Here is a 19,399-nt window from a genome sequence, read left to right on the forward strand (position 1 = left end):
GCCATGGAAAGTGCCTGACTTTTATTAATTGTTTTTACTTTTGTTCAAGATCAACATTGAATTCAATATCTGAAAGCATTGCTCACTAGGTAACAAGTTGCCACTTGAGCTATATCTCCAAAAATGATTATCTTAAATAGCTGGAAATCATTAAATTTTCTTTAGATGATATGTATCATTAGTGTTGTTCTAAAAATTATACTAACCAAAACAGATTTATAGACCCTAGAGGTAATCTGAGCAGATTCTTATGGTTGGCTTCTAATTGCATAATATTTTAGGGACATGATTTTTTAATTATTATTTTAAGTAGCAAAGGTATTATTAAACAAGGCAGTTTCTGCATACAATATACGTTGATCAATGCCAACCCTTTCAACATTCACATCCTTCCTCTATGCACCTCTTCCTTCACTCTTAATTTTGTAGGATATTTACTTGATTACTCTGTGCACTTCCCCCATTTTCTCCTGGTCATTCTTGTACCTTTTCCCCCTTCACCTCTGTTTTGACTAGCCACTTACATATGATCCAGCAACTCTACTCCTAGGCATTTACTTGAAAGATTACAAACCAGGATATAGTAAATATTTCAGCACAACCATGCTTACTGAATCAGCCCAGATACCCCTCAAGAGAGAAATGATTCAAGAAAATGTAATACACACACACACACACACACACACACACACACACACACACACACACACATACACACACACACACACAGAGGAAATCCTACTTACCCATCAGAAAGAGTATTGTACTATTTGTATCTTTCATTTCTCCTTTCTTCTGCCTGGTATCCCATTGTTGTCATACTGTCCCTGTACTGCAGTAAGTGACACATGCAAACTGATGTAAAAGATTGTCAGTGCTATCCGCTAGCCATAGATTCCTAAATATGAGTTCTATGCTCATTCTCTTTGTTTATTCATGCCTTTGAGTAGTGATTGCACAGTTTCATTTGTACCATTTGCTACACAGAAAAGAGATGAACCACGTGTATGTATATATACATATATGCACATACATGTATATACATACATACATGGGTATTTGTACACATATGGGTATATATTAAATACTTGAATATATTTTATATTTTTGAGAATTATGGAGCTAAGAAAAATCACATGCATTTTAATTCTTAGTCAATTATTTCAAAGCCTAAATAACTTTGTCTCCTTTGAATACATAATTTTAAAGAGAATATCACCATCTCTAATCTTTCAGTGGCCTTGAAATTAGATGTTCAAATGAGAAAAAGTTATTTAGGCTTTTTGGTGGAAGAGAGGAGTATTACTAGGGTTCTATTCAGATGTTCTCTGCTTTCTAGATAGGACTTTATTTTTATAGCAACAAGCAGCTCAATTACTTTTGGCATACTTCTAGTTCATTTTATTGACTTGAAGTTTTGAACTTTTTGCCAGGGTCTGATCTTAGATTGACTGAATGATCTTAGATTGCTTCTTATGTCTCCCACACAATTAGCTAGGATTGCAGATGTGAACCACTATGGCCAGCTCATTTGTTGAGATGGATGACTTGGCAGTTTTTTCTCTGGCCTGGCCTCATTTCTGCTTCCTGATCAGCTGGGTTTACAGATGTAGGCAACTATACTAGGTGTACATGACACCTTTTTTTCAAAGAGGTTTTTATTTAAAAACAAAATATAGAGGGGTTATAGTTACATGAGCAAGGTAATGAGTAATTTTCTATTAAGCCTTGCTACCTCCTCCTTTGTTTTCCCCTACCCTTCCTTCCTTCCCACCTGCACAATTACTCCTCCACTCCCACCTTCCCCTCTTCCCTGCCTAAATTGCAAAGTTCCTTTTTCAACATAGTGCATTGTGTATCTCATTGCTACAATGGGTCAGCCTGTATCCCTATTTAAACAATTTGTTTTTTCCCTTCCCCTCCCAAAGCTAGAGAATTGTGTATACAAGATACAGGGCACTGACACCGAATACAGAGAAAACAGGGGTTATACCATGGTGGAGGAACATACAATGAAACAAAAAAATCAGATGTTATATTATAAATCCCTATCTTGTAGTTCAATTTGCTTAAGAATATCTTATCTGGTCATATGTACATACTTTTTGAACTTTTATTCTTGTCGCAGATATATACTACTTATTGCAAATAAGGGAAACCATAGGACCTATGATTTTTTGGGTCTGACTTATTTCAGTTAATATAATTTTTTCCAAGACTCCACTTAGAGCTCACCCAGCAATCTCACTTTTGGGCATTTACCAAATGATCAAAAATTAGAACATACTAAGCTACCAGCACAACTATATATATTGCAGAATTATTTACAATAGCTAAGATATCAAATGGACTCAGACGCACCTCAGTGGATGAATGGATATATACTTATATACATATGTATGGAATATATACATATATACCTATGTGTGTATATATACATATATATGTGCCACACTTTCTTGTATATATATGCATATACATATATACGTACACATATATATGTGTATGTATATATCTGTATGTATATACATACATATGTATGTATACATATATATATATACATATATATATATATATATATATGATACTATTCCTGCCTCAGAAAGAATTACATCATCCCATTTGTTAGGAATTGGAAAGATGTGAAAAAAATATAGTAAGTGAAATAAGCCAGGCCAAAATATCCATAGGTCCCATGGTTTTCCTTACTTGAAGTAACTAATACAGGGTACCATATAATCATATAAGATGCTGTTAAGTGAAATGAACCCCAAGATAGGGACATAAATGATTTTTATTCCACAAGCTTCTTATCTGTATATAATCCCCCACATAAATTTGGAAGGGAGTTGTGGTTCAAGTATAGAGCACCACCAGTTAGGGAAAAAGCTTAAGTGAGAAGGTAAGGTTTAACCACAATATCAGAGTTTAAACCACAATATCTGCACTCAAATAAGTTTATTTCTTTCTTTGAGGTTTTTATTAAATTGCTCAGAAAATAGCAACGTTATATTTATGTTTAACAGTACTATTAAAATCATGTTATATTTATTGATGGTATTCTTTATTTTCCTAAATTTTACTTACTCATTAATAATATCCAGTAATGAAAAGAGATGAATACTGTTTCTCAAGTTTTTATGACAGTTGAATATATGAATGAAAGATGCATACAAGGAGTTTGTACTGAAAATAGGTATTTGAAAGCTCTTCACATAAATAAATGATAGTTGAAGAAGCTGTGGGCATGTATGAAATAAACTAAAGAAATCGCAAGGAAAGATAAGGTATGATTCGGAAACCACACAATTTTGGAAGAAAAAAAAAGGAAAATATGTAGCTTCTGGTAAGAACTTTGTAACCCACCTATACATTTGATTCCTTATTTCTAGTGGAAGGCATTTCAGTTAACTTTATTTTACAAAGTTAAACATGATTGACATTTAATATTAACTGGCCTCTGTCTCAGGTAAGCTATTATTCTAACCAGGCGCCAGGAACTCATGCCTATATTCCTAGCTACACAGAGGGCAGAGATCTCTAGATCCTAGTTCAAAGCCAATTTGGAGAGGGAAGCTGGTGAGTCGTTTCTGTTCAATTAACCACAAGAAAACTGGAAGTGGCACTGTGGCTCAAAGTGGCAGCACTAGCCTTGAGTAATAAACCTCAGAGACAGACCCCAGGCCCTGAGTTCAAGCTCTCTGAAATTATTCTTACCAGGATTACTCTAACTTGTTTAGAAGAATGTTTTAAACTTAGGGATTTTTTATTTCATGTTGTCAGCATTGATTTTTAAGATGTGTAGAGAAAAATTATTTATAGTCAGAACTGATTTGTATTGTTTTGTATTACACATTGCCTCTACACCCAGAGATCAGCAGGAAAGTAGATGGCCAAATCCTGACTGTTGGTAATGTATATGGATATGTGTTTATTTTAGCAAAGGAAAAAATTATGAATTGGTAGCCCTTATACATAACACCTTAATAGTAATTACATAATTACTATTATTACTAGTATTTTTTTTGTCGGTTGTGGGACTTGAACACTAGGCCTGGGCATTGTCCCTCAGTTCTTCAGCTCAAGACTTGCAAAAGTGCCAGTTCACATTTTCTCACCCTTAAGTTGGAGATAAGGGTCTCACAGACTTTCCCACCAGTGCTAGCTTTGAAAAGAGACCTTCAAGCTCAGCCTCCTTAGTAGCTAGGATTACAGGTGTGAGCCACTAGCACCTGGCAGTACAATTATTTTGAAAAAGAAAAAAACCCACGATTGTATTCTTAAAAATTCACAATATGGCAAGTGTATCTGTAACATAAGTTGTATCAAGGAACCATCGGCAGCAATCATTTTCGGATCTCACTATGTCCTGTCCAATTCCAGATAATATTTCATTAATTTATTTTCCTTTTTCCTAACAAAGTTTATTATGAATGTACAACAGCACAATTTTCTATTGAGTATAAAGAATTCATTAGCCCTGGTGCTTGAAATCAGGGCCTAGGCACTCTCTCTGAGCATTTTTTGCTCAAGGCTAGCACATTACCAATTGACCCACAACACCACTTCCAGTTTTTCTGTTTATGTCATACTGAGGAATCAAATCAAGTGCTTCATGCATGCTACCCTAGCACTCTACTACATTCCCAGTCATTGAGTCTTTTGTTGTTGTTGTTTTAAGATAGCATTTTACTATGTGTCCTTCTGTTGGCCTAAAATTTAGACTGGTCCCAAGCCTACTCCTAAATCAGCCTCCCAAATTCAGAGATTACAGACATTGACCATCATATTCAGTCCACGATTCTTTGTGATACTCTTTTCAGATATAGAAAGTTATTCTGTCTTCCTTGGATTGGATGGTTTTTGCTGTTAATCACTGTTAATCACATTTCTTGTCCTGGTATGTTGCCGCTTCTAGATCATTAGAAATATTTCAGGTTCTGATCTTGAAAATGAACCTTGTCATCCAACAACATCACATTTTTGTGAAAAGCACTAGCAGGCCTAATGAGCATAGCAGCCAGCTGGAGCTCAGCTATCTGATGGCCTTAGGGTCCAACAATGCAATCATTAATGTGCACCGGATGAAAACTATCAGAGGTAATTTTGATTTATTCCATACAATTCTCAACTACTTGCCATTCTCAGTTATGTATGCTTTAAATTCTGTTAAACATTAATTACTATTTCATCATTCTCACAAGTAACATATATGTCTTACTTTAAAATGTATTCAAACATGCAAAAAGTTATCATAGTGCTGTCCACCAGTGGCTCATGTTTTAAAACCTAGCTACTTTAGAGGTCAAAAACTGAGGATCCTGGTTTAAAACAGCCCATGCAGAAAATTGTGAGATATTTCTCCCATTAAGAAACCAAAATCCAGGGCTGGGAAGGTGGCTCAGTGGTAGAGTGCTTGCCTTGCAAGCATGAGGCCCTGGGTTCGATTCCTCAGCACCACATAAACAGAAAAAGCCGGAAGTGGTGTTGTGGGCTCAAGCGGTCGAGTGCTCTCCTTGAGCTGAAGAGCTGAGGGACAGCGCCTAGGCCCAGAGTTCAGGTCCACAACCGGCAAAAAAAAAAAAAAAAAAAAAAAAATCCAGAAGTGGAGATGTGGCTCAAGTAATAGAGTGTCAGTTTTGAGCAAAAAGACTAAGCAAGAATAATATGTCTACTTCTGACTCTATTATTTACTTATGGAAAACTCACACACATTCACACACACACACACACACAAACACACACACAATTTACAAAATATACACATTCTTCTAGACTCTCCTTCTTGAGAAATACTCAATGCCATTAACTTAATGCATGTTTTTTCCAAATTATTTTGGTAGGGATTAAACTACACTTGTATTTTGATACTGCACTTTTTGTACTTTTTGTTTTGCAATTTTTTTGGTACTTATGTAAGAAAACAGTGTTTTGTGAAGACTAATCAGAAATAAGCATGTCAGTAAATAGGTAGGTGGCAGGTAGACTGAAACTTGCATATAATACCACTTGAAATTTTATTTCTCCAAGTTTAAATATATATACATATGTATGTGTTTAAAACTTCTGCCAAAATTTTATTTCCATTAACAATGATCTATTTGTTCCATTATATAAATTTAATGTATTGTATGTTTCATAGTAGATTAATATTTATAGAATTTCTTTTCTTTGGAGACAAGATTCTGCAGTTTAGACCAGGCTTTCTTCAACTCCTAATTCTCATGTTTCAGGTTCCTGACTATTGACTGTAACAGTACTTGTGATGGAATCTACAGTCAAACTGTTAGACCTGGAAAGGATAGATTGGGAAGCCATCTCAAACAGCAATCAAAAAGCTGAGAACGGTGCTCTGGGAAGGTCAAACAGTCAAGGGAAGACAAGGGTATGAGTTATTACCTCAAGAGTATTTAAGTTAGAGCTGTTGGACACTAAAAGATTAAGACTTGGAGACAAGATGGATGTCTGTGCTATGGTTGTAATGACTATTGCTCCCTTCGGCTCTCTAACAAAAAGGGATTTATCATTATGTATACAAACAATACCTCAAGTTAATAGTTGTAACCACAAGCTAGATTGATGCCTTAGTTTGTGGACATACCTGTACGCACTGACCACCTCCCACCCCTGTAGTAGACTGAATATAAAGCATGTTAAGCAGGATTTTGGGATCCAGAAGCTGGCAATGAGGCTGTGGGTCCTCTGGTGTCTTCTTTCCTATCACTTCCTGTGATTTCTCAGATTTTTGGCCAGGTATCCCATCATCTTTGCTGTTCCATGGTTGTTGTTAGTTACAGTATTGATATTCTGATCACCTCAAAACAAACTATGGAAAAACACCTCCTTGAACAAGATTCAGAAGTGTATAGGAGCACCTCGAAAGATAGCAAACATCAGCAGTCATCCTGTGATTTTCTAGCAAGAAAGTACAATTCAGAAGTATCTTTATTTTTAATAATATAAAGAGATGGATAATTGTCTTTTTGTATATTTTGTACTTGATATTGCATAAATTTTCAGAAAAATATATACATTGTGAAATAATGTTAATTTTTTCATAGGTTACAAAACCACGTCACTGGAGTAATGACCCTAATGTCTTATCTCAGTTGACTGAATCAGATTTAGATGAGTGTGAATTCCCTAATTATGAACATTTCTCCATGAAACTCAACAACATAGAACGAAGTGTGAGGGTCAGGCCATTCCATACCTCTAAGGATTTTACATATGTTAGCGTAATATACACCCACACTGCTCAGCACTAATGGCACATTGTTGTGTCATAATTGTCTTTATATCAGAATTATGCTAGAGCTTAAAGTAGAATGATGGGCTGAACATTTTCAAAGCAAGAATGATGATCACCCCCTGCTATTATTCTCAGTGGAGAATCCTTCCTATACATTTTACTGACTTAGCTTCTACTCTATGCTTTACCATTATCAGGGAGGGTCACACTGTATCGAGCTACAATACTGCGGCAACCTTAGCTGCCTTTGAATTTTACCTCCAATCTTGATCCCAAGGTCAACTCTGCAACGCTAATCACATAGTTAGTGGTCAACCGAACTTTTCAAGCCTGGTTAAAATTTCAGCTATCATTGCTCATTGCCTGGGTTAAAGATCTCACTACTTTAGATTTGTTGTTTATCTTCTTGTATTTCCAACACTGCCTTTGAAGTTGGTTTTTGAAGTAGAGCTTTTAGTTTACATTTGATTTATGGAGGTGTTAGTGATGCCAGTTGAACCGCATATATTATAATGTAAGTAATTTGATGTTTTGATATATGAATTTAATTTTGGCAGTTGAGGAAGTGAATACACATCATTCACAAAAGTTTATTTATGTATATTGGTATTGCTTTATTGTGAGCTTCCTAAAAGCCAGTCATGAGAGAACATGTCCCTAATCCCATCATTTCTGTCACTGAGACAAGGCTTGAAATGTCCAGACCACTTGACCCTTCATAGTGAGAACCTTTCTACAAAGAAGGGGAGAGAATAGTAAACAGGATGCTATTAAGGACTTGAATTAAAGAAAAAAGCAGAGTTGGAGAGAAAAAACAGAAATAATTACATGTATTCAGTGATAACAACCATGAGAATGAACATTACAGAACTAAGCCCTGGGATAGCCAAATATGTAAAACATGACAAATGAAGAAAAACAGTAATAAATATGTAATGCAGACTTATATGGATAGGTATTTTTAATGTTTAAGGGCTACGAAGTGAGTATGTGATGACCTAAAATTTAAGAAATTTGTAAGGTCAATTATCCCTGGGCCAAACATAGCTAATAGTTTAAGTAAAACACGGCCACAATATTGTGTCTTGATTTACCAAAGTAAAAACCGGTCAATATTTGGAAAGTTATTTTTTGGACATGTGGTTGGTGTGACAATTACTGACATTTGTTCAAGTGTCAGTAGGAGGGTACAGTTTTAGCACAATGATAGAAATCTTTCAGGGATCTGGTAAATTTTCCCTCTGTCTTCAATTTCCTTTTTTTCAGAGAACTAAAATATCATTACTGGAAGCCAGTCCCAAATTGTGCCTTTTCCAAGTTATCAGATATTCAGTCCATCACATGCCCAAATAATAGAGAATGGGAACAGGTCTACATTGGGCACTCACAGTAGATAGGTCTCTGGACTTTCTCAGGAAGAGCTTTCTGCCATTGTGGGATGGATAGGGGTGGATAATATACAAAACAGACATCATAGCTTCAAAGTATTGTGCTAAGTTGACACCTGAGATATAGGATTTTTTAACTGCATAGTATTGGTTTTCATGAATCAGTTAATCAGATTCTTTACACAATATGATGTTACTAGACTGCGGAAAGCATGTTTATAGCATTTACTTTGTATAACATATTTTGAAATTTGGTATAAATCGTTCATCTTTTTTTTTTTATATGGATTACTCCTAGTTATCAATAGTGAGGAAATGCCCTGGAACTTTGTAACTTGAAGTCTTATGTTGCCATGTATCATATCCTATTTTCCTTTTACAGAGTTGGTAAAAAAAATATATGTAATTTATTTTTTATTTTATTTCTTATCTATTACAGAATTTGAACTCAGAGCCTGGGCACTGCTTCTGAGGACTTTTGCTCAAGGTTAGCTCTCTACAACTTCGAGGCACAGAATCAATTTTAGTTTTCAATGATTAATTTGTGATAAGTGTCCCGCGGGGACTTTTCTCAACCTGGCTTTGAACTGTGATCCTCATATTCCAGCCTCCACATTAGCAAATGTTACAGGCATGAGCTACCTCCACCCGGTTATACTTAATTTAAACTATAGTTTCGGAAGTGTTTCATCCTACATTGAATATTTTTTTCTTACGAGCTTTCTAATAAATATATAATCTTTTCAATTTTGAAAAGTACTGTGTACCTCCCACTTATTTGTGGCATTTCTGAAATCCAAGTTTCTCTGTGTGTCAGGGTGGATACTTAAGCCTGTAATAAGTATGTTGAACACATATCATCTGGCTACTTACAGAACAAAGGATGTGAAGCTAGAGTAGCCAGATAAAGAACTTCCAGGACAATTCAATGGCAACTCATGTACTCTCTCTGTAGGTGAATAGCAGCATAGAAAAGAAATTCCTATATTTGAAAGTGATTGAGTGTGTGTGCACATAGGTGCTCACTTATTTATCTGTTATTATAGTTTCAGATATATTCACTAGTATAAAACAATATTTTATATATACATATACATATACACACACACACACACACACACACACACACACACATATATATATATATATATATATATATATGCAATAACAGTTTCCAAAATCCAGGGAACCACCTCCATGGGCATTGCTTCCCTAGGTTGCTCTTTGGGTAATAAGAATGAAACTTGGAATTGTCCTGTGGTAGAGAAATTACTCAGAGATTCAAGCATTTTTCTTTTAATATGTTGCTTATTCCTAACTCTAAAATTAGGAAGTCTGTTAATATATATGTTATATTATAGTATATTTAATATATTATATATAATGTATAATATATTGTTTATTATGAAATATGTTTCATATAATACCTGAGGATATTATATATTTATGAAGAAAAATACAACAAATGTATCAGTCCATACTTTCCTAGCCATGATTAGCTTCAGTACAGTTAGGCACATTACATCTCAACAGGAAAATTCTACTGAAGTTCTGATCACCTTGAGCTAGATAAGAATTCCTGTAAAAGAAGCCTCTCCTCAATTATGAGAAAAGATATGTTTGGAAGTTTAGTTTAGTTTTTTTGTTTTGTTTTGTTTTGTTTTTATGGCCATTCATGGGGCCTGAACTCTGGGCCTGTGCGCTGTCCCTCACCTCTTAAGCTCAAGGTTAGTGTTCTACCACTTGAGCCATAGCTCCACCTCTGGCTTTTTCAGCTTATGTGGTGCTGAGAAATAGAACCCAAGGTCTCATGCATGCCAGGCAAGCATTCTACCACTGAGCCACCAACCCGGCCGACATTTGCAAGTTTTTGAGAAGAGGAATTTGGCATTTGCTTTGCATCCTTGATTAGTCATGAATAGATATCATTTTGCTCCAAATTTTGTCTCCTTGTAGGTTCCATAAAAAGTTACACATCAGCCTCATTCCATCACACATCTTTAAGTCCTTTTTTATTTATTTTTATCATTATTGTTTTGTTGTTGTTGCATTTCTGATCCTGAAGCTTGAACTCATGGCCTATGTAGTGTCCCAGAGCTCAATGCTAGTGCTCTACCACTTGAGCCATGTACCACTTCTGGCTTTTTCTGTCTGGACATGCTTTGAATCATAATACTCAGATCTCAGCCTCCAGGGTAGCTAGGATCACAGGTGTGAGCCACCAGTGCCAAGCAAGTTCCTCTGTTTTAGATATTATTCTAAAAGCCTCCTATCCAATGTCACTCCTAAGATAGTAAATTGACCTATGCCAATAGTTCCTTCACACTCTCATCTCTTGTTATGGCTATGGTGTATCTTTTGCAAATTATATTGAATCTACTTCACTGTTCTCTTCCTAATCCATGATTCTAGATTTGTTAGTAATAATTACTTAAATTTATTGGCTATAAACCCTAAATCTCTCAATTATTAATTTCTTTAATTCTTTGAATATGATTATTTTTCAATACAAATATGAGCTTATACACACCTTCTTGAATTTACCCCTTGGCATGAGCAGTGCCTGGGCCTATTCTACCTCAAATGAAAGAGGTTGGCAAAAGAATAGCCTACGGTATTCCTGCCTAAGAGTCAGGACAAGTAGTTGAGTGCCTAAAAGAAGCAATTTCCTGGCATAGGAAGGGGTGGGAGAGACAACAGCCTAGAGAGCAACTTGACAGTCACAACATTTAACAACTTCTCCTTTGGGGAAACTGATCTCTTGCAAAGTGACAGTGAGATAACTCACCTAGTGAATTTTCATATATGAAGGAAGTTGTCATGTCTCACTACACAACTCACTTGTAGTCAAAGAGAGGGTCATTCTTTTGTGTCCTCCTTAGGCCCAGTCTCATTTTTATCTCCATCTTAGACTTTGCCCAGACTCTATTCCTACCAGACGGTCCCTGGTGAGGAGGAATGTATGATCTCTTGGCTTTTGATTAGCCCTATGGGAACTGAGGCCACTTTTAATTTTGATCCTGTTCATTTTGAAAAGGCTGTGGTGGGTGGTGAGAAAGCTCATTCTCTGAATTTTTCCCTATTACCAAATCTCTTCAGAGAAAGTCAAGGAATGACAGATTCTGCCTGAGGGAGTGAGTTTCTCCATTTCCAAAGAAGTCAATTAATATCTGATTATGAGGCCCACATGGTGATCCTTCCCCAGATCCTCCGAACAGGAGTGGATGTTACCTCAGACACCAGGCCATCCTCATATTTCTTCAGCTCTTTCTCATGCAACTAAAGGCCACAGGAGTTGAGTTGACAATGAAGAAAAAATGAGAGTAGCAGAATCATTGGCATGGGGAGGAATTAGAAACTCTGGGTGAAAAAAGGGCTCAGAAAATCTAGGATCACACATCATTTAGGAATCACATCACAAGATTAGGTAATAAAAGTAATAAATTGCTACCTAAATTAGTAACTCCACTGCTCTCAATACATTACAAGTGTTCTCTCAAAAGGTAGCTGTCCTATTTTAATGAGGAAAAAGAAGAACATTCTTTCCTCACAAAGTTCTACTCAGTGTCTTCTTCCATAAACCAGGTTGTTCTTACCCTATACTTGTCGGTTACTTTCCTTTGCTGGATTCAATCAATGACACTTGAAAGTGTGTCATCTTCAGACATGTAATTACATTTTGTTTTAATCCATTTGTTATAAAATAAAACAAATTTTTGGGAAAATATGTCTATGCTATATTTTCTTCCATGCCATAGTTATTTGATGTTATTAAGTATTATTTTAATAGTTTCATTTTTAAAACTTAGGAAAATGTTTTGTTACTGTTAGCACTAATTAGTTGTACCTTTTTTGGTATTTTTCCATATCTGTATATTTGTTATTAAGCTTCTAACATTGTATTTTCCCCCTACTGTTGCCTTCTTAAAATTGCCTCAGATTATAAACTCTATATGATGATCTGTATGTGTTCATTGACATATTTAAATTTTTATCTAATATGCACATTTTATATGATATTTTCATCCTATTGTAACTGCTCTGAAATCCATAAGGAAGTCCTTCATTAAAGAAAAAACACAATACCACAAAACTCAGTGAAATTAGGATTAGGTATCTATCCAAAAATATTTAGCAATGATATAGTAGAAACATCCACTTCTCTTATATACCAAAACATGTTTATAGCTATGAAAGGTGCATTTTCTTTATTCTCTCTTAATGGAACATCCAGGTTGATTACACAGTTTGGTTGCTATGAATATTGCTGCCATGAACATGTTTGTTCATATTGATTTATATTCTTTCAGTATGGATCCAATTTGCAATAATGGTCTTCAAGATATGTGTCTTTTTTGTATCAAGTAAACTTCCATCAGGATCTCCATATGGGTTGCACTAGTTTACAATGCCACACCACCAATCACAGTTCCTGATATATTTCAACCTCTCCAGGAGTTTGTTTATTTGCGTGGTGATAGCTATTCTGGTGTGTAAGATGGGATCGTAGTGACTTTCCTTTTTATTTTCCTATGTATTTCCTATGTGGATAAGAATCTCAAACATTTCATTTATTTACTAAACACATTGGTAGTTCATTATTGATCAATGTCTTTCTTTTTCTTTTGGTATTTGATCAATTTTTAAGTTTTATAATATTTGATTTTTCCCATTCCAAATACTCACTTTAGTAAAAAGATTTTTTTCATTACAGTGGTGTATTGCTTGGATATTTTGATTTTGTGAAGGCTAAGAGAATTTGATATTGTCCTCTCAGTCAAATTATAAGTATGTAAAAATGAAGTGAACCTGATTAAATGAAGTTCTTTCTGCACATTTTCTCCGGTACAGATTTCTCTGATTTAAGAAATGTATATTTTATGTCATACTGGATGCCTAACTAAGTCTGTGTGTGTGGATGATTCAGTAAGAATTGCAGAATTCGCCACATAGATTTTGGATCAAAGGGTTACAGCTGGTAACAGGGCAATGATTCAGAACACAGCTGAGGCTGAAGCTGTGATCCCTCCTACCTGTGTTCAGCCCCCAATCTCTTGTAATACACCGCTCACATCCCATGCAGCGGTTTCTTTTTCAATCCGAAATGTTTCTGGAGCTTCATGTTATTCTTGCTTCCTAGTATGCCAACATGAGGGGAGTGAAAGCAAGCAAGGCAGATGTGGCAGAGGAATTTATTTTTTAAAATTGTGTAAATACCATACAGAGGGGTTACAATTATATGGGCAAGGTAATGAGTACATATCTTATCAAGCATTGTGGCAGCCTCCTTTGATTCCCCTTCCCATCCCTTCCCAACTTCCCGCCCCCACCCAGCGGTCCCTCCTCAGACCCCCATCCCGCCAAAGTTGTAAAGTTCGTTTTTCAACATAACGTCTTGCACATCTCATTGCTGCAATGGATCCACCTGTATCCCAATTTAAATAATTTGTTTTTTTTCACTTCTCCTGCACAAAGTATGCCAACATCAAGTGCAGTGAACACAGTGGGCATACCGTGGTGGAGGGACATACAAAGCAACAAAGAAATCATCTTATAAATATGACAGAAACAATCACAAGAAAGAAAAAAATTTGAGTTCTTATCTTGGGGTTCATTTCGCCTAACATCAACTTATCTGACAGTTTCTGCTTGTCTCAGACATGTACTAATTATTGAAAATAAGAGAAACCATGGGACCTATGCTTCTTTGGGCCTGGCTTACTTCGTTTAAAATTTTTTTTGGTCGGTTTTGGGGTTTGAACTCTGGGCCTGGGCACTGCCCCTCAACTCTTCAGCTCAAGGCTAGCACTATCCCACTTGAGCCACAATGTCACTTCCAGCTTTTACAGTGTCGCTTCCAGCTTATATGAGGCTGAGGAATCGAACCTAGGGCCTCATGCATGCAAAGCAAGCACTCTAACACTGTGCCACCTTCTCAGACCTGGCAGAGGGTTTTTATCTGAAGATCCATCACACTTGGGACCTTTTGGCTGAAAACTCCAGAAAGACAAAAGTGAAGAAACACTTAAGAGAAAATGTAAAACAGAAAGCCACAACGTTTAAACCTAAAACCAGTTTCTAGGATAAGGAGACTCAAGAACTGGTGTCACCTGGGAGAAAGAGGAAATATTCAGGAAAAATGAGAAGGAAATATTCAGGAAGAATGGGAGGGAATAGAGAGAAAGTGACCTAGACTACCTAGAGCTGGGACCTCAATGTGAGCTTAATTTTAATATGGGAAACCAGACCCAAGGATGCAATACCTTACAATTTTGATTACTCTCTCTCATGCTACAAAGCCTATTCCAGATCTACTTCCACTCAGCATGGTGTCCATTCTGGGAGCCAGACTGATTGCTGGAGGTTCCCAGGGGATGGAAAGAGTGAAAACCAAAGGGCTAAAGCTCAGAAAAGACACATGCCATCACTTCTCACATGTCATTTGTCAAAGTAAGTTCTACAACCAAGCCTGGTATCAATGGGGATGGGAGTAGATATTGAGAGCATTATAATAATATCTACTATTATATCATATAATAATCTAACATCTATCATTTCATCAAAGGGAGAGAGATAGCATTTCTCCCTTTTTAGGAGTATGGGACAGGGCATTTTATAGAATGTTCTTCAATTGGGGGCTCTCTGCCGCGGACCGGCTCTGTCGGGATGATGGAGGATACCAAGGGGAGGAACCTGGAATAGGGGGGGGAGATGGCAAACAGACAAACACACATTAGGAGTGGATGCTGAGTGTGATTTAATGCAGAGGATAACAAACTTTTATAGCAAAAGTCTCCTTAAGAAAGGGCAAATGGTTACACAATCTTGCTGCAGGGTTTCATTTTTGGGTGGTCACCAGCTGGTCGCCTGAAAAGGCAAAAGGTTACACAATTTTGCTGCAGGACTTCATTCTTGGTTGGTCACCAGCTGGTCACCTGAAAGACACTTGTTTCTGGCTTATCTCTAAGAAATATAATGGGTTTCGATGTTTGTCACCATCTAACCATTACCTTATTTCTATAGAGGCCTTAATTGTCCCATAAGATCTTTCCTGTTCCTTCTTTAATAGTGAGGTTACTGAGGCCTAGATCTAGCAAGTCTCTTAGTAAATGAAAGAGAGTAACAGGAAGTTCTTTCTCCTAAGTAGTTATCTCAGCAATTGCCATACATTCTTTCCATTCTAGCCGCGCCTACACCTTCTTGTAAATCTCTTACAGACAATTCCTCCTGCTGAAGTGACTTCATGAAACCCCCAATACTTTTATATTTACTTATGACTTGTCTACTCGCCTCCTTAAGAGGGGTTTCAGGGTAGCACTTAACTCTGGTGACTTAGTCATATTTTTAAGACACTCATCAGATGTTGGAGTCTTCAACACTCTTAAGAAAGAGCTTTGAATAAAGGAACGTTGAGCATGAGTAAGTACAATGAGCAGCAGAACAGTAAAAGATTAATAGGCACTCTTATACAGTGAAGAAAAGAAAAGAAAAGCAGAAACACATCTTTCCCATGGGTTTGCCAGCTTTTCCAGGAGTAGGCCTCTTTGAAGCCCTATTCTCTGAGGTAGACTTCGGTGAAGTCCCAATACTCAGAGATAGGTCACTGTAAAGCCCCATTCTCTGAGGTCAACTTCAGTGAAGTCCCAATACGCAGAGATGGGTCTCTGAAGCCCCATTCTCAGGTCTGAAAGCTGGTTTTCCATGCTAAGCAGACTCCACTGGAGTAGGCGTGGCAGCTCTCTGAATCTTTTCTCCCATGATTGTGGCTATGAAGTTTCGGAAAGGAGAATTAAAATGGAAAAGTGAGTTCTCAAGCTGGGTACTGATGGCTGACACATATATTCCGAGCCTGAGATGTGAGGATTATGATTTGAAGTCAGTCTGGGCGGGAAAATCCATGAGACTCATCTCCAATTAAACAAAAAGAGCCAGAATTGGATTTGTGGCTCAAATGCTAGAGCATTAGCTATGAGGGTGGGGGTGGGGGGACAGAATCTTGGTCCTGAATTTAAACCCAGGATTGGGGGAAGAGAGGAAATGTGTTCTCAGTGCATGAAATCAAGGGTGTATGGTCAACATCACTATTGATGTTGACTTTGGGGTAGAGTTGATCAGTTTTATTCTGGAAATGATTTGTTCCACTCTTCTCTGTCCTGTATTCTTTAAAAGAAATAGCTTTGAACAATCTATACCTAAGATGTGTGGATTGCACTGAAGCACTGGTTTCATTTTTTTCTACTTATAAAATGATACACAAGTAGTGTACTAAGGAGTTTTAATTTAATATGTCGGTTTGTGAGTACATCTTGATCGATGTCATCAATTTGATCATTCTTCTCTTCACTTTTTTGATCTTGTCTTCTCTATCGCACCTCCTCCATTTACATGGTCACATTTTCACACATGTACATTGAATATTATGACTGGATTCTCCCACTGAACCAGTTTGGCAAAGAAATTTCTTCATTGTACAGGTAAAGAAGATGAAGAGGACTACAAGCCCAAGACAGCATAGCTATTACTTTGCATCGAGATTATTTGACATACAAAATCTTCACCAAAAGAAGCATTATAAAAAAGAACATGGCCAGGAACTAGAAGCATCTTTCTTTGTGTGTGTGCTGGTTTTGGGGCCTGAGTGCTGTCCCTGAGCTGCTTTGCTAAAGGTTAGTACTCTCCCACTTGAGCCACACTACCACTTCTAGCTTTATGTTAGTCAATTGGAGGTAGGAATCTCATGGACTTTCTATCTTGGGCTCATTTTAAACGACAATCTTCAGACCTCAGTCTCCTGAGTAGCTATGATTGCTGGTGTGAGCCACTGGCAGCTAGCAAAACATCTATTAGTTGTCCCAATTAAACATGTGGAGCAATGGGTCATTTGATACTGGTGAAACTCAGATAATGATTCCTCTACTTGTTCCTTTCTGGTGTTATTACTAGTGTGATAATGCTTGCTCAGCTTTATATCACTGTGCAATCATTGCTCCATTTTGTTCAGTAAACAGCTTTTCAGCACAGGAGAACTGAGAGAAGAGAATATGGGATGAAAATTTTATCTGTACTTCTTGTGGCCTGGCAAAAGCTTCTCAGAAAGTTTGCAAGCAGAAATAAGAGTCCACTTGGTTCCTGGGTCGTCTCTGGTCTGTGAAATGCATGATGAAAATGTCTGCTCCTTGTCGGTTCTTGCTGGTGTTGAGTAGAATCCGCTCGCCTGCTGCTTCTGGCTCCTTCGTCCTGGACTCTCTGTGTTTCAGGTATGGTGCCTGCAATCGCTGCTGCCACCGCTGCCGCTGCTGCAGCGGCAGCTGGCAAGAGCTCAGATGTGTCTCCTTGCCTGGATTTTCCCTCTCTGGCCTGACTGTCTGTCCTGTGATGGCATACTTGGTTTGATCTCTGGCTTAGGACTGTTCACTGGAACTCTAAAACTTCTTTCTATGCGAGAGTTTGTTTAGACTCCAGCTTCTCCTCTGCCATCTTCCCGGAACCCCTATGTGTTTGAATAAAAATGGATGACATCCTTGCCTGATTTCAGAGCAACTGGGAATACTTTCATTCTAATGCAGTACTCTTTATCAGATCAAGAAAGTTCCCATATAATAATTTTGACAAATTTTTACCATTCTGCTAGTTTGAAAAGATAAGATTTATTTTAGAGTTACAGCAGGGAATTCCCCTGTGACCAGTCTCCTCTACAGGCATGGAACCCCTCATGCAAACTGCTGATCATAATGGAAGAAAATTTTTGTTTGTTAGGAATATCAAATTTTTGACCTATGTACTCAGGATGTTTTCCCAGGAAACAAATCCACACATAGAAATTAGATCATCACAGCTGTTTGAATTGGCATTAGCAATATATATTTGTATTATTGATGTGCCATATCGCTATATAAAACAGTTTGTCACATAATAGTTTGTGAAAGAACAAACAAATGAATAACCTAGAATCTGGTATGGCAGTAACCTCTAGATGATTTTCTCATATTTTCAGACTTTTCATAAACGTAAATAATAGAAGCCAAATCCTAGCTACTCTGAAAATAGAAACGTGGATAGTCAAAGTTCAAGGTCAAACTGGAAAACATACAAGCGACCTCCATCTCAATCAATAAAATCTGGATGTGCCAACGTGTGGATGTCATCCTACCTATTACTGGACATACAACTAGGAAGTTCAGTATCTAGGTAGCCTAGGAATAAAAAAATGCAAGATTCTATATCAAAAACAATCAAAGCAAAAATTACTGGATGTGGCATGATTCAAGTGGTAAGGTGCCTGCCTGGCAAATGCAAGGCTCTGAATTTGAACCCAAGTACTTACCAAAAAATATTAAAAGTAAACATGAATTAATTCTCTAAATAATGTATCTGTAAATATTGTATATTCATATAGGCTTGATAAAATTATATTGTGGTTAATATGTCACAAAATAAAGTAACTGAAGTCTCCATAAGGTACTTGTGAAATATAAATGTCGTATTTGTGATGTATAATAGAAATACTTAAATAAATTGGAAAAAGATTTGAAGGGAATTATGTGTGTTCTTACAACATCATAAAGATCCATACTAACCTCAATATAATTTAATGATATCTAGAAAACAGAAGTCAATATTGAATGTTTACATTAAAACCAAGTTTGCTCCCAAACTTTAGATGAAATATACCTTGCTAATTAGGAGGCAGAGATTTAGAAGACTGATATAATGGACAGTTTTGACAAAAAAATTAGTAAAAAAAAAACTACAAAAACAA

The 19,399-nt window shown here is 36.8% G+C and overlaps 1 long non-coding RNA gene across 1 annotated transcript in view; it reads left to right on the forward strand.

Moving 5' to 3' along the window:
• Window positions 1–9,246, forward strand: part of LOC138821684 (uncharacterized) — a 38,242-nt gene extending 28,996 nt beyond the window's left edge. Inside the window, exons 2-3 of the long non-coding RNA XR_011370189.1 lie at window positions 6,234–6,385; window positions 9,080–9,246. This is a non-coding gene — a long non-coding RNA (uncharacterized lncRNA). The remainder of the gene's footprint in view (window positions 1–6,233; window positions 6,386–9,079) is intronic.
• Window positions 9,247–19,399: the final 10,153 nt, after the last annotated feature.

This window comes from Dipodomys merriami, unplaced genomic scaffold (assembly GCF_024711535.1).
Source record: "Dipodomys merriami isolate MVZ:Mamm:240054 unplaced genomic scaffold, mDipMer1.0.p SCAF_93, whole genome shotgun sequence".
NCBI lineage: Eukaryota > Metazoa > Chordata > Mammalia > Rodentia > Heteromyidae > Dipodomys > Dipodomys merriami.